Source organism: Schistocerca gregaria, chromosome 1 (genome assembly GCF_023897955.1).
Source record: "Schistocerca gregaria isolate iqSchGreg1 chromosome 1, iqSchGreg1.2, whole genome shotgun sequence".
Taxonomy (NCBI): Eukaryota; Metazoa; Arthropoda; class Insecta; order Orthoptera; family Acrididae; genus Schistocerca; species Schistocerca gregaria.
This window is the reverse complement of record NC_064920.1, coordinates 47,883,503-47,900,314: the sequence shown is the minus strand read 5'-3', so window position 1 is coordinate 47,900,314 and position 16,812 is coordinate 47,883,503. Positions and strand designations below refer to the sequence as shown.

Genomic DNA, 16,812 nt, shown 5'->3' with positions numbered 1-16,812 from the left:
GCGAAACAAAATTTCGTTCCGCCCAGCGTGGGGCTCGAACCTACAACCCTGCGATTAAGAGTCTCACGCTACACCGACTGAGATAGCCGGCTGCCTCGGTGAATAGCTAACGGGTAGCATATCACAGAGTACTCGTTTGGGTTGGATCTTCAGATCCGAAGTCCGACGCCTGCTCCATTAGGCCACACGGTCACTGACGACCAACTATAACTTGTATACGACTCATCTCGAAACGCTCACACCCCTGAGGAATTGTGTTTTCGTTCAACACTGCCGCTGCCCCTTGCTCTTTCCCCCCCATTCGTTACATTCAACCTCTTACGAGACCGACCAAATATAGACTGGGAAACAAGACCACACACTTTGTGCATTCGGAATCGAAGGCAGGGCGTCCCTCGCCGCATTTGCTACGATGGCCATTTGCTACTTCTGCAGAAGCGGCAGCGGCGGCGGCGACGGCGACGACGACGACGACTACGACGTTCGTGAGAGGCTTAGAGATATGTGAGAAATACATTTATAAAATTTAATTCAGAGTGCCTCGTCCCACCTTATGCTGTACTTTTTTTTTCTTTATTGTTATTTCATACCTATACATAGGTAGGCCAGCAGTGGCGTAACTAAGCCGCTCTTCGGCCACAGACAAGAACATAGTACAAGCAGTAAGAGATACAAAGGGACATGGAGGTTAAAAAACAGTAGACAAACAGAGTAAAATAACAGAAGCCGTTCACTGTGGAGCAGTCAAGTTAAAGGCAAGTCACACAGCAGATAGCGGAGAGATACAAAGTAGCACACGTGAACGATGGAGCACGGAACAAGAGACATGGATGCACTAACAGGACGACAAAACGCATAATCACTGCGGCGACAATCTCCGGCGGTTGGTGATGCACTTGTCACACGAGTAAGGCCGGGGACCTGCCAGAGGGAAGGGGCGAGGGTAGGAGGGAATGGGGGAGGGTTTGATGCCAATGGGGAGAGGATGGGAGAGGGAGGGGTGGTGTGTGGAAGCCAAGGGAGAGGGGGAGGGGAGGGAAGGATGGAGGGAGAGAAGGGAGAGAGGGTGCCCACAGGATAAGGAGAGGAGAGGAGAGGGAAGGCAAGGCTCAAAGTTGGTAGGAGGGGTAGATGGAGGGGAGGGTGAGTTGGGGGAAGCCACCTTGGGAGAGGGTGTGGAGAGTGTAAAGATGGAGAGCAGGTGGGATACAGGAGTACAGGCGCGGCAGCGGGTTGGGGTGGGAAAGGATGGGAGAGACAAGCGGGTGGGGAGGATCAAGGTTGTGGGAGGTGTAGAGGATCCGTATCCATTCGAGGAAAAGGAGGAGGTGTGGGAAGAGGATGAGGTCATAGAGGATCCGCGTGGGGGAAGGGAGGCGGATGCGATAGGCGAGGCGGAGTACATGGCGTTCAAGGATTTGAAGGGATTGGTAAAAGGTAGGAGGGGCGGAGATCCAGACGGGATGGGCATAACAAAGGATAGGACGGATGAGGAATTTATAGGTGTGGAGGACGGTGGACGGGTCCAGACCCCATGTGCGGCCAGAGAGGAGCTTGAGGAGGCGGGAGCGTGCCTTGGCTTGGATTGTCCGGAGATGAGGGGTCCAGGAGAGGCGACGATTAAGGGTGACGCCAAGGTACTTGAGGGTGGGGATGAGGTTAATAGGATGGCCATAAATGGTAAGATAGAAATCAAGGAGACGGAAGGAAGGGGTAGTTTTGCCTACGATGATTGCCTGGGTCTTGGAAGGATTGACCTTGAGCAACCACTGGTTACACCAAGAGGTGAACCTGTCAAGATGGGATTGGAGAAGGTGCTGGGAGCGTTGCAGGGTGGGGGCGAGGGCTAGGAAGGCGGTGTCATCGGCGTACTGGAGAAGGTGTAGGGGGGGTGCAGGCGGAGGCATGTCCGCCGTATAAAGAAGGTAAAGAAGAGGGGAAAGGACGGAGCCTTGGGGCACAACGGCGGAGGGGTAGAAGGTGTAGGAATCCATGTTATGGATGGTGACATAGGAAGGTCGGTGGGAGATGAAAGAGGCGACCAGACGGACGTAGTTTATGGGAAGGGCAAAGGTTTGGAGCTTGAAGAGGAGACCAGAATGCCATACACAGTCATATGCGCGTTCAAGGTCGAGGGAGAGGAAGATGGCAGAGCGACGGGAGTTGAGTCGTTCTGATAGGAGGTGAGTGAGGTGAAAGAGAAGGTCATCGGCAGAGAAGGATGGCCGAAAGCCACATTGGGTTGAGAGAAGGAAGCGGTGCTGGTGGAGGTGCTGGTGGATGCGGCGGGTAAGAATGGATTCCAGGACCTTGCTGAAGACCGAGGTAAGGCTTATAGGACGGTAGGAGGAGACAGCGGAAGGTGGTTTATCAGGTTTGAGGAACATCAGGATCCAGGAGGTTTTCCACAGGTCGGGGTAGAAGCCGGTGGACAAGACCACATTGTACAGTCTGGCCAGGGTGGAGAGGAAGGATGTGGGAGCTTCACGGAGGTGACGGTAAGTAACACGGTCGTGACCAGGAGCGGTGTTGCGTTTGGTGCGGAGTATAGCTAGGATGTCTTGAGTAGTGATAGGGGTATTGAGTTCGGTGTGTGTAATGTTGTCCAAGTATTGGAAGCCAGGAGCGAGTGGAGGGACAGAGGTGTCAGTTCGATCGTGGACATCGGGGAAGAGGGAATAATCGAACTGGGGATCGTCAGGGACGGTAAAGATATCCGTGAGGTAGGAGGCAAAATGGTTGGCCTTACTAAGGTTGTCAGGAAAGGGACGGTCATTATGGAGGAGAGGATAGTAAGGGGGGCGGTTTAGATCCGGTAAAGGCGGCGGAAGGCAGACCAGTACTTGGACGAGTTAAGAGGTAGGGTAGCATTAAGACAGGTGCATGTCTGTCGCCAGTCCCGGCGTTTCTTAGCCGCGAGCAAGTTCCGGATGTGTCTCTGGAGTTACCGGTGGCGTCGTAGTGTGTCCCGGTCACACGTGTGAAGGAAGGCACACTGAAGACGACGGGATTCTCGAAGGAGGAGGACAGCCTGTGGGGGTAAAGTGGGACGGTGCGGGTGTTGGCAGAGGAGCAAGGTGAGGTTGCGGGCCTCCAGGAGAGAGGGATCCGCATTGGGAAAGGAGGTATCTGTAGGAGGGGGTGGTAGAGGAAGCGGTAGAAGGGGCCGGCGGGGAGACTTCCATGGCATCTTTGGGGGAAGGTGGAAGAAGGGGCTGCGATTTCTTGGGAGTGGAGTGGGCAGGGGTGCCACTTGGACGTTTTACAGGATGGGAAGAGGGGCGGGGTACAGGAGCAACCAGGAGATGGTGGGGGGAGGCAGGTACCGGCAGTGGTGCTGGGGCCGGTGCTGCAGATGATGCAGGTGCGGGTGCAGGTGCTGGTGCTGGTGCTGGTGCTGCTGAAGTTGCGGTATGGGTGGTGGCTCTCCGAGCCACAACCCTGGCGGGGGCTGCATGAGCGGATGAAGTGGCGTGGGGGAGTGGAGGGAAGGGGTCAAGTGAGGTGGTTGGGGGAGAAGGAGTGACAAAGGGAGCTGAGGAGGGAAGGGTGAGGAGGGGTGGGATGTAGGGGGCGGGGGGTGTTTGAGCACACCAAGTAATGGTGGTGGTAGCTGCTGAGGGGGAGGTGTAAGTTATGGCTGTGATGGAGGCGGTGGTGGTAGGGGTGGTCATGGTGAAATGAAACAACTGAACGGGATGAGGGAAAAAGAAACACTAACGATGACAGACAACGAAGACGAAGATGAAGACGAACACTATACTACACTGCACAAGTCCAGGAAGGCAAAGACGGCGGCGGCGGCTGCTGCTGCGACGGCGGGGAGCGGGGTCCGGTGCCCCGCCCTGCTGCTGCGGCGGCGGAGGAGGACGCGCTCGGCGGCGGGCTGGCGGAGGCGGCGGCGATGACGACGAACGGGGCAGACTGCGTCAGCCGGCGACGAGAACGGCGAGCAGGAAGGGCTGCACCGGCGACAGGAGTCGCGCTGCGGGGGCGGCGGCTGCTGCTGACACTGGTGCCTGCGCTGCTGAAACTGCTGGAACTGCTGGAACTGCTGCTGCTGCTGCTGCTGCTGCTGCTGTTAAACCTATCGCTTCGACGATTGCGGAAATCAATCCTCGAAGGGCGCAACTCTCTCGAGTTCCGCCGAAGAAATATGCTGTACCGCTTTGGCAAAGGCTTTAACTGCGCCATTCGCCTTAATCACATCTGAGAGTAATTCTTAATAAAAGGCCTGTCGCTAATTGTTCGTCATCGCAGATACTGTTTGCTACACGGCCACGACGCGCAACTGATTTCCAAAATTCGACTTCCTCCTTTGAGGATGGAACTCACGACCCTTGGTTTACTAGATCAGTGCTTTGCCACTGAGCTAAAGAGGCGCGGCCTAGCGGTACTTTTGCGTATTTCGTCCTTACGGTCGTCTGGATCATCAGACTTCAGCTGACAACACTTCATATTCTAATATTTGCAGCTATGGCGACCCATTACTGCTTGGCTACACATCTGACACGTAACCGATGTGCTCTCCAAACAACAACACTTGCATTTCAGAACATGTCTTTCACACATGTCTACAAAATCACCTTCACCTTCAAATACAGTTTCCTTGCAACTGACAGAGACGTAGGTAAAGTTTAAAGTTGCTATTTCCATTACATCACGTTAATAAGAAAAACGGTAATTAACATCTGCAGCGGAACAAAATTCCGTACCGCCCAACGTTGGGTTCGAACCCACGACCTTGAGATTAAGAGTTTCATGCTGTACCGACTGCGCCAGCCGGGCTGCCTCGGGTAGCACGTCACACAGTACTCGTTTGGGTTGGGTGGTCCCATACAGAATCTCTCCATGCTGCCTAATGTTTTCCTAACGTCACACTCGTCACGTACTTCACTTTTATTTCATAATAATTTCTGAGAGGTAAAGGAATTGCACGACAACATGCAGAGCTAGTGGCGTCAAAATTAACACTCATACTTGATATGACTCAAATGCCGAACGAGTTACTCTCCGACGTTGTTTTAGATGTGCAAGTGCCAGTCAAAACTCGCGGTGACGGCACTCTGCCGACCATTTCGCTAGATAACACCGGCCTTGTTGTGTGTGTTTCAAGCTCAAGAGCATCTCCAAGCAGAAAATGGTCAACAGCAACATTCAGACGGTTTCGTACTGCTCAATTGCTACATTAAAACGGTATGTTTCTTTTTCAGAGCTGGAAAAACACGAGCGTGACAACATTCAAAGCTGTAATCTTCAGATCCGACGTCCGACGCCTTATCCATTAGGCCACACGGTCACTGACGCAGAAGTATAACTTGTATACGACTCATCTCGAAACGCTCACACCCCTGATGATTTGTGTTTTCGTTCTACACAGCCGCTGCCCCTTGCTCTTTCCCACCCAATCGTTACATTCAACCTCTTACGAGACCGACCAAATATAGACTGGGAAACAAGACCACACACTTTGTGCATTCGGAATCGAAGGCAGGGCGTCCCTCGCCGCATTTGCTACGTTGGCCATTTGCTACTTCTGCATTAGCGGCGACGACGACGACGACGACGACGACGAGAACCGCGAGAGGCTCTGACATATGTGAGAAATACATCAATGAAATGGAATTCAGACTGCCTCGTCCCACCTTATGCTGTACCGCTTTGGCAAAGGCTTTATCTGCGCTATTCGCCTTAATCACATCTGAGAGTAATTCTTAATAAAAGGCCTGTCGCTAATTGTTCGTCATCACAGATACTGTTTGCTACACGGCCACGACGCGCAACTGATTTCCAAAATTCGACTTCCTCCTTTGAGGATGGAACTCACGACCCTTGGTTTACTAGATCAGTGCTTTGCCACTGAGCTAAAGAGGCGCGGCCTAGCGGTACTTTTGCGTATTTCGTCCTTACGGTCGTCTGGATCATCAGACTTCAGCTGACAACACTTCATATTACCGACTAATATTTGCAGCTATGGCGACCCATTACTGCTTGGCTACACATCTGACACGTAACCGATGTGCTCTCCAAACAACAACACTTGCATTTCAGAACATGTCTTTCACACATGTCTACAAAATCACCTTCACCTTCAAATACAGTTTCCTTGCAACTGACAGAGACGTAGGTAAAGTTTAAAGTTGCTATTTCCATTACATCACGTTAATAAGAAAAACGGTAATTAACATCTGCAGCGGAACAAAATTCCGTACCGCCCAGCGTTGGGTTCGAACCCACGACCTTGAGATTAAGAGTTTCATGCTGTACCGACTGCGCCAGCCGGGCTGCCTCGGGTAGCACGTCACACAGTACTCGTTTGGGTTGGGTGGTCCCATACAGAATCTCTCCATGCTGCCTAATGTTTTCCTAACGTCACACTCGTCACGTACTTCACTTTTATTTCATAATAATTTCTGAGAGGTAAAGGAATTGCACGACAACATGCAGAGCTAGTGGCGTCAAAATTAACACTCATACTTGATATGACTCAAAAGCCGAACGAGTTACTTTCCGAAGTTGTTTTAGATGTGGAAGTGCCAGTCAAAACTCGCGGTGACGCCACCCTGCCGACCGTTTCGCTAGTTAACACCGGTCTTGTTGTGTGTGTTTCAAGCTCAAGAGCAACTCCAAGCAAAAAATTGTCAACAGCAACATTCAGACGGTTTCGTACTGCTCAATTGATACATCAAAACGGTATGTTTCTTCTTCAGAATTGGAAAAACACGATCGTGACAGCATGCAAACCTGTAATCTTTAGATCCGAAGTCCGACGCCTGATCCAGTGGGGCACACGGTCACTGACGACCAACTATAACTTGTATACGACTCATCTCGAAACGCTCACACTCTGAGGAATTGTGTTTTCGTTCTGCACAGCCGTTGCCCCTTGCTCTTTCCCACCCATTCGTTACATTCAACCTCTTACGAGACCGGCCAAATATAGACTGGGAAACAAGACCACACACTATGTGCATTCGGAATCGAAGGCAGGCCGTCCCTCGCCGCATTTGCTACGTTGGCCATTTGCTACTTCAGCAGAAGGGGCGGCGGCGACGACGACGACGACGACGACGACGACGAGGCTCTGAGATATGTGTGAAATACATGTATAAAATGTAATTCAGACTGCCTCGTCCCACCTTATGCTGTACCGCTTTGGCAAATGCTTTATCTGCGCCATTCGCCTTAATCACATCTGAGAGTAATTCTTAATAAAACACCTGTCGCTAATTGTTCGTCATCAAAGCAATGTTTGCTTTACGGCCACGACGCGCAACTGATTTCCAAAATTCCTCTACCTACTCTGAGGATGGAACTTACCACCCTTGGTTTACTACACCAGAGCTCTACCACTGAGCTAAAGAGGCGCGGCCTAGCGGTATTCTTGCTTACTTCGGCCTTACGGTCGCCTGCATCATCAGACTTCAGCTGACAACACTTCATATTACCGGCTAATATTTGCAGCTGTGGCGACCCATTACTGCTTGGCTACACATCTGACACGTAACCGATATGCTCTCCAAACAACAACACTTGCATTTCAGAACATGTCTTTCACACATGTCTACAAAATCACCTTCACCTTCAAATACAGTTTCCTTGCGACTGACAGAGACGTAGGCAAAGTTTAAAGTTGCTATTTCATTACATCACGTTAATCAGAAAAACGGTAATTTACATCTGCAGCGGAACAAAAATCCGTTCCGCCCAGCGTGGGGCTCGATCCCACGACCCTGAGTTTAAGAGTCTCATGCTCTACCGACTGAGCTAGCCGAGCTGCCTATGTGAGTACCTGCCGGGTAGCACGTCACACAGTACTCGTTTAGGTTGGGTGGTCCCATACAGAATCTCTCAATGCTGCCTAATGCTTTCCTAACGTCACACTCGTCACGTACTTCACTTTTATTTCATAATCATTTCTGAGAGGTAAAGGAATTGCATGACAACATGCAGAGCTAGTGGCGTCAAAATTAACACACATACTTGATGTGACTCAAAAGCCGAACGAGTTACTTTCCGACGTTGTTTTAGATGTGCAAGTGCCAGTCAAAACTGGCGGTCACGCCACCCTGCCGACCATTTCGCTAGTTAACACCGGTCTTGTTGTGTGTGTTTCAAGCTCAAGAGCAACTCCAAGCAAAAATTGTCAACAGCAACATTCAGACGGTTTCGTACTGCTCAATTGCTACAAAATGGTTCAAATGGCTCTGAGCACTATGGGACTCAACTGCTGTGGTCATTAGTCCCCTAGAACTTAGAACTACTTAAACCTAACTAACCTAAGGACATCACACACATCCATGCCCGAGGCAGGATTCGAACCTGCGACCGTAGCAGTCGCACGGTTCTGGACTGCGCGCCTATAACCGCGAGACCACCGCGGCCGGCTCAATTGCTACATCAAAGCGGTATGTTTCTTTTTCAGAATTGGAAAAACACGAGCGTGTCAGGATTCGAGTCTGTAATCTTCAGATCCGAAGTCCGACGCCTGATCCATTAGGGCACACGGTCACTGACGACCAACTATAACTTGTATACGACTCATCTCGAAACGCTCACACTCTGAGGAATTGTGTTTTCGTTCTGCACAGCCGTTGCCCCTTGCTCTTTCCCACCCATTCGTTACATTCAACCTCTTACGAGACCGGCCAAATATAGACTGTGAAACAAGACCACACACTTTGTGCATTCGGAATCGAAGGCAGGGCGTCCCTCGCCGCATTTGCTACGATGGCCATTTGCTACTTCTGCAGAAGGGGCGGCGGCGGCGACGACGACGACGACGACGACGACGACGACGACGACGACTGCGAGAGGCTCTGAGATATGTGAGAAATACATGTATAAAATGTAATTCTGACTGCCTCGTCCCACCTTATGCTGTACCGCTTTGGCAAATGCTTCATCTGCGCCATTCGCCTTAATCACATCTGAGAGTAATTTTTAATAAAACGCCTGTCGCTAATTGTTCGTCATCAAAGCAATGTTTGCTATACGGCCACGACGCGCAACTGATATCCAAAATTCCTCTACCTACTCTGAGGATGGAACTTAACACCCCTGGTTTGCTACACCAGAGCTCAACCACTGAGCTAAAGAGGCGAGGCCTAGCGGTACGTTTGCTTACTTCGGCCTTACGGTCGCCTGCATCATCAGACTTCAGCTGACAACACTTTATATTACCGGCTAATATTTGCAGCTATGGCGACCCATTACTGCTTGGCTACACATCTGACACGTAACCGATGTGCTCTCCAAACAACAACACTTGCATTTCAGAACATGTCTTTCACACATGTCTACAAAATCACCTTCACCTTCAAATACAGTTTCCTTGCGACTGACAGAGACGTAGGCAAAGTTTAAAGTTGCTATTTACATTACATCACGTTAATCAGAAAAACGGTAATTTACATCTGCAGCGGAACAAAATTCCGTTTGTTTCAGTGTGGGGCTCGAACCCACGACCCTGCGATTAAAAGTCTCACACTCTACCGACTGATCTAGCCGGCTGCCTCGGTTAATAGCTGCCATGTAGCACGTCACACAGTACTCGTTTGGGTTGGGTGGTCCCGTACAGAATCTCTCCATGCTGCCTAATGCTTTCCTAACGTCACACTCGTCACGTACTTCACTTTTATTTCATAATCATTTCTGAGAGGTAAAGGAATTGCATGACAACATGCAGAGCTAGTGGCGTCAAAATTAACACACATACTTGATGTGACTCAAAAGCCGAACGAGTTACTTTCCGACGATGTTTTGGATGTGCAAGTGCCAGTCAAAACTCGCGGTGACGCCACCCTGCCGACCATTTCGCTAGTTAACACCGGTCTTGTTGTGTGTGTTTCAAGCTCAAGAGCAACTCCAAGCAAAAAATTGTCAACAGCAACATTCAGACGGTTTCGTACTGCTCAATTGCTACATCAAAACGGTATGTTTCTTTTTCAGAATTGGAAAAACACGAGCGTGACAGGATTCGAGTCTGTAATCTTCAGATCCGAAGTCCGACGCCTGATCCATTAGGGCACACGGTCACTGACGACCAACTATAACTTGTATACGACTCATCTCGAAACGCTCACACTCTGAGGAATTGTGTTTTCGTTCTGCACAGCCGTTGCCCCTTGCTCTTTCCCAGCCATTCGTTACATTCAACCTCTTACGAGACCGGCCAAATATAGACTGGGAAACAAGACCACACACTTTGTGCATTCGGAATCGAAGGCAGGGCGTCCCTCGCCGCATTTGCTACGATGGCCATTTGCTACTTCTGCAGAAGGGGCGGCGGCGGCGACGACGACGACGACAAAGACGACGACGACGACGACGACGACGACGACGACGACGACGACGACCGCGAGAGGCTCTGAGATATGTGAGAAATACATGTATAAAATGTAATTCAGACTGCCTCGTCCCACCTTATGCTGTACCGCTTTGGCAAATGCTTTATCTGCGCCATTCGCCTTAATCACATCTGAGAGTAATTCTTAATAAAACGCCTGTCGCTAATTGTTCGTCATCAAAGCAATGTTTGCTATACGGCCACGACGCGCAACTGATATCCAAAATTCCTCTACCTACTCTGAGGATGGAGCTTACCACCCCTGGTTTACTACACCAGAGCTCTACCACTGAGCTAAAGAGGCGCGGCCTAGCGGTACGTTTGCTTACTTCGGCCTTACGGTCGCCTGCATCATCAGACTTCAGCTAACAACACTTCATATTACCGGCTAATATTTGCAGCTATGGCGACCCATTACTGCTCGGCTACACATCTGACACGTAACCGATGTGCTCTCCAAACAACAACACTTGCATTTCAGAACATGTCTTTCACACATGTCTACAAAATCACCTTCACCTTCAAATACAGTTTCCTTGCGACTGACAGAGACGTAGGCAAAGTTTAAAGTTGCTATTTACATTACATCACGTTAATCAGAAAAACGGTAATTTACATCTGCAGTGGAACAAAATTCCGTTTGTCTCAGTGTTAGGCTCGAACCCACGACCCTGCGATTAAAAGACTCACACTCTACCGACTGAGCTACCCGGCTGCCTCGGTTAATAGCTGCCATGTAGCACGTCACACAGTACTCGTTTGGGTTGGGTGGTCCCGTACAGAATCTCTCCATGCTGCCTAATGCTTTCCTAACGTCACACTCGTCACGTACTTCACTTTTATTTCATAATCATTTCTGAGAGGTAAAGGAATTGCATGACAACATGCAGAGCTAGTGGCGTCAAAATTAACACACATACTTGATGTGACTCAAAAGCCGAACGAGTTACTTTCCAACGTTGTTGTGGATGTGCAAGTGCCAGTCAAAACTCGCGGTGACGCCACCCTGCCGACCATTTCGCTAGTTAACACCGGTCTTGTTGTGTGTGTTTCAAGCTCAAGAGCAACTCCAAGCAAAAAATTGTCAACAGCAACATTCAGACGGTTTCGTACTGCTCAATTGCTACATCAAAACGGTATGTTTCTTTTTCAGAATTGGAAAAACAAGAGCGTGACAGGATTCGAGTCTGTAATCTTCAGATCCGAAGTCCGACGCCTGATCCATTAGGCCACACGGTCACTGACGACCAACTATAACTTGTATACGACTCATCTCGAAACGCTCACACTCTGAGGAATTGTGTTTTCGTTCTGCACAGCCGTTGCCCCTTGCTCTTTCCCAGCCATTCGTTACATTCAACCTCTTACGAGACCGGCCAAATATAGACTGGGAAACAAGACCACACACTTTGTGCATTCGGAATCGAAGGCAGGGCGTCCCTCGCCGCATTTGCTACGATGGCCATTTGCTACTTCTGCAGAAGGGGCGGCGGCGGCGGCGGCGGCGGCGGCGACGACGACGACGACGACGACGACGACGACGACGACGACGACCGCGAGAGGCTCTAAGATATGTGAGAAATACATGTATAAAATGTAATTCAGGCTGCCTCGTCCCACCTTATGCTGTACCGCTTTGGCAAATGCTTTATCTGCGCCATTCGCTTTAATCACGTCTGAGAGTAATTCTTAATAAAACGCCTGTCGCTATTTGTTCGTCATCAAAGCAATGTTTGCTATACGGCCACGACGCGCAACTGATTTCCAAAATTCCTCTACCTACTCTGAGGATGGAACTTACCACCCCTGGTTTACTACACCAGAGCTCTACCACTGAGCTAAAGAGGCGCGGCCTAGCGGTACGTCTGCTTACTTCGGCCTTACGGTCGCCTGCATCATCAGACTTCAGCTGACAACACTTTATATTACCGGCTAATATTTGCAGCTATGGCGACCCATTACTGCTTGGCTACACATCTGACACGTAACCGATGTGCTCTCCAAACAACAACACTTGCATTTCAGAACATGTCTTTCACACATATCTACAAAATCACCTTCACCTTCAAATACAGTTTCCTTGCGACTGACAGAGACGTAGGCAAAGTTTAAAGTTGCTATTTACATTACATCACGTTAATCAGAAAAACGGTAATTTACATCTGCAGCGGAGCAAAATTCCGTGTGTCTCAGTGTGGGGCTCGAACCCACGACCCTGCGATTAAAAGACTCACACTCTACCGACTGAGCTACCCGGCTGCCTCGGTTAATAGCTGCCATGTAGCACGTCACACAGTACTCGTTTGGGTTGGGTGGTCCCGTACAGAATCTCTCCATGCTGCCTAATGCTTTCCTAACGTCACACTCGTCACGTACTTCACTTTTATTTCATAATCATTTCTGAGTGGTAAAGGAATTGCATGACAACATGCAGAGCTAGTGGCGTCAAAATTAACACACATACTTGATGTGACTCAAAAGCCGAACGAGTTACTTTCCGACGTTGTTGTGGATGTGCAAGTGCCAGTCAAAACTCGCGGTGACGCCACCCTGCCGACCATTTCGCTAGTTAACACCGGTCTTGTTGTGTGTGTTTCAAGCTCAAGAGCAACTCCAAGCAAAAAATTGTCAACAGCAACATTCAGACGGTTTCGTACTGCTCAATTGCTACATCAAAACGGTATGTTTCTTTTTCAGAATTGGAAAAACACGAGCGTGACAGGATTCGAGTCTGTAATCTTCAGATCCGAAGTCCGACGCCTGATCCATTAGGGCACACGGTCACTGACGACCAACTGTAACTTGTATACGACTCATCTCGAAACGCTCACACTCTGAGGAATTGTGTTTTCGTTCTGCACAGCCGTTGCCCCTTGCTTTTTCCCAGCCATTCGTTACATTCAACCTCTTACGAGACCGGCCAAATATAGACTGGGAAACAAGACCACACACTTTGTGCATTCGGAATCGAAGGCAGGGCGTCCCTCGCCGCATTTGCTACGATGGCCATTTGCTACTTCTGCAGAAGGGGCGGCGGCGGCGACGACGACGACGACGACGACGACGACGAGCGCGAGAGGCTCTGAGATATGTGAGAAATACATGTATAAAATGTAATTCAGACTGCCTCGTCCCACCTTATGCTGTACCGCTTTGGCAAATGCTTCATCTTCGCCATTCGCCTTAATCACATCTGAGAGTAATTCTTAATAAAACGCCTGTCGCTAATTGTTCGTCATCAAAGCAATGTTTGCTATACGGCCACGACGCGCAACTGATTTCCAAAATTCCTCTACCTACTCTGAGGATGGAGCTTACCACCCCTGGTTTACTACACCAGAGCTCTACCACTTAGCTAAAGAGGCGCGGCCTAGCGGTACGTTTGCTTACTTCGGCCTTACGGTCGCCTGCATCATCAGACTTCAGCTGACAACACTTCATATTACCGGCTAATATTTGCAGCTATGGCGACCCATTACTGCTTGGCTACACATCTGACACGTAACCGATGTGCTCTCCAAACAACAACACTTGCATTTCAGAACATGTCTTTCACACATGTCTACAAAATCACCTTCACCTTCAAATACAGTTTCCTTGCGACTGACAGAGACGTAGGCAAAGTTTAAAGTTGCTATTTACATTACATCACGTTAATCAGAAAAACGGTAATTTACATCTGCAGCGGAACAAAATTCCGTTTGTCTCAGTGTGGGGCTCGAACCCACGACACTGCGATTAAGAGTCTCACACTCTACCGACTGAGATACCCGGCTGCCTCGGTTAATAGCTGCCAGGTAGCACGTCACACACTACTCGTTTGGGTTGGGTGGTCCCATACAGAAACTCTCCATGCTGCCTAATGCTTTCCTAACGTCACACTCGTCACGTACTTCACTTTTATTTCATAATCATTTCTGAGAGGTAAAGGAATTGCATGACAACATGCAGAGCTAGTGGCGTCAAAATTAACACACATACTTGATGTGACTCAAAAGCCGAACGAGTTACTTTCCGACGTTGTTTTAGATGTGCAAGTGCCAGTCAAAACTCGCGCTGACGCCACCCTGCCGACCATTTCGCTAGTTAACACCTGTCTTGTTGTGTGTGTTTCAAGCTCAAGAGCAACTCCAAGCAAAAAATTGTCAACAGCAACATTCAGACAGTTTCGTACTGCTCAATTGCTACATCAAAACGGTATGTTTCTTTTTCAGAATTGGAAAAACACGAGCGTGACAGGATTCGAGTCTGTAATCTTCAGATCCGAAGTCCGACGCCTGATCCATTTTTTTTTTTTTTTTTTTTTACCTTTGCCTTTAGCGGGCTAGTGCTCTACCATCTTTTTTTTTTGTGAATTAATTTATTTATTTTACATATATTTGTTCATATCACATAGGACGCCCTCCAGGCGAAAAAAAAAATTATGTGGAATTACCATCAGTAACATATAAAATAGAAAGGGAATTATAGGAATTAAAGAAAACGCCCTCCTGGCAGAACAGACAAAGCAGCATCCGCGTCCCGCCAACTTGTGGGTAGACGCACACCGAATCCCAAGGCAGTCAGGCATGTTCCAGGCACGTCTTCACGAAGAATATTGCATTTTCCGGTACATGGGACTGAGTCCTGGTATTACACACTCTCATTGAAGTCATCTTCTCATACCTGGGACACCCCAGCTGCAGGGGGGATCGAAGAAGGCACTACCCAAAAAGTTGGCATAGTACTGACGGTATCGCGGATGGTGCATGAGAAAAGTAAAGCGATCTTGCAGGAATGTCCAAAAATCAAGAACACTCTTATCACCTTCATGGAACAAATAAGAGATCGAGAGACCTTTTATCCAGATCACAGCGTTGGTCTTCGTACTTGGGAAGTATGTCTCATCTGGGAACAGAAGAGATTTCGGTGTAATGGCATGGGGAGCCGTACGTAGAAGAAAGGCAAGCATCTTCTGAATCAGCTGCCACACCTCTGCAGAAGATCCACACATCAGTCGATGTTCGTCCGTATCAAGCGTTTGACAGCGAGGACACAGCGGCGAATCTGTCATTTTTATGGCATGTAGACGAAGTTGTGTCATGTATTTTCCATTAACGACCAAATACCAGGTCGCACGTGCGCTCGTGTCTAGGTATATATGGTGTACAGAACGCCATACCACGGGCCATGCGATCGTAGGATATCGCCTTTCCACAACATTACGAGTGTGATTTCTCATCATGATTCGGTAAACATCACGTGCCATAGGGGGTCTGGTACTAGGCAAGTCGGCATGGACATAACTGTATTCGATGAAAAAGGTCCGGATATGTGAGAGAGGGGAAGAAATATGGGCTACTGCAACGGGTGCCACTCGAGAGGGAGGGGCCACTTCATCAATCAGGCTTCCCGATAATCCGTTTCGGCGGCGGATCCACGATTTAACCATCGTACTTACATAAAGGGCAGCTGCTCTCGCTCGGACGTTGACAAGGCCGAGGCCGCCATCTCGAGGAGGAAGTGTCAGCGTGTCGTAGCGGACTTTGAAGATAAGACCCGCGCTAACAAAGTAGCCGAACGCCGCCTGAAGTCTGTGTGCCATTGCCTTTGGCATCGGTAAAATCTGTGCTAAATGGGGTAGTCGCGAGACTAGATGAGTGTTAACAAAATCCACCCTTTGTAACATGTCCAATGCTCTCAGGAGGTTGCCACGAACGTTCGTGCGGATAGCTTGAAGCAGGCGTTTGTAGTTAAATGAGATCGTGCGCTGTATATCACGCGTGAAGGTGATCCCCAAACATTTGAGCTTGTCCACTAATGGCAATGGTGCCACACTCTCAGCTGGAAGGCCTCTACCGACGGACATAGCACTAGATTTCGTCAGGTTCACACGGCTGCCCGCAGCAGCCCCGTACTGGTTGATCCACGCCAGTGCCTCTCGCACTTCATCCTTCGATAGAACCAAGAACACCAAGTCATCTGCATAGGCGCGGCAGATGAAAGAAGTCCCCCTCATTGTTATGCCTGTCAACCGGCTCCTCAAACCGTGTAATAGTGGCTCAAGGGCAATGGCGAAAAGCAGCATCGACAGCGGACACCCTTGACGGACCGACCGCATGACGTTAATAGGGCCCGCCACACGGCCATTGACCAGCACCCGCGACGTGGCACCTCGGAGAAGCCGCAAGACGAGGTGTATAAACCTGTGGGGAAAGGCCATCCGTCGGAGTACGTTTTCGAGAAAGTCATGACTCACTCTATCAAAGGCGTGGTCGAAGTCCACTGTCACTAAGGCACCACGACTGCGACAGGTCATGGTCAGGGCTATAACGTCACGGTAATCGCTGAGTGCCGTCTGAATGTTACTATCACCTCCAAAGCACGTTTGATCCAGAGAGATAACTTGAGGGACGACGCGCCTAATGCGAGCGCCAAGAATCCGGGTAAAAATCTTGAAGTCACAATTTAACATGGTCAGCGGC

The 16,812-nt window shown here is 49.5% G+C and overlaps 3 non-coding genes across 3 annotated transcripts; all 3 read right to left on the bottom strand.

Annotated features, from left to right (window-relative positions):
• Nucleotides 1–4,715: 4,715 nt before the first annotated feature.
• Nucleotides 4,716–4,788, bottom strand: Trnak-cuu (transfer RNA lysine (anticodon CUU)). Its single transcript has one exon. It is a non-coding gene; the product is annotated as a tRNA-Lys (tRNA).
• Nucleotides 4,789–6,212: 1,424 nt separating this feature from the next.
• Trnak-cuu (transfer RNA lysine (anticodon CUU)) lies at nt 6,213–6,285 on the bottom strand. The gene has a single exon. It is a non-coding gene; the product is annotated as a tRNA-Lys (tRNA).
• A 1,419-nt stretch (nt 6,286–7,704) lies between these two features.
• On the bottom strand, nt 7,705–7,777 carry Trnak-cuu (transfer RNA lysine (anticodon CUU)). The gene has a single exon. It is a non-coding gene; the product is annotated as a tRNA-Lys (tRNA).
• Nucleotides 7,778–16,812: the final 9,035 nt, after the last annotated feature.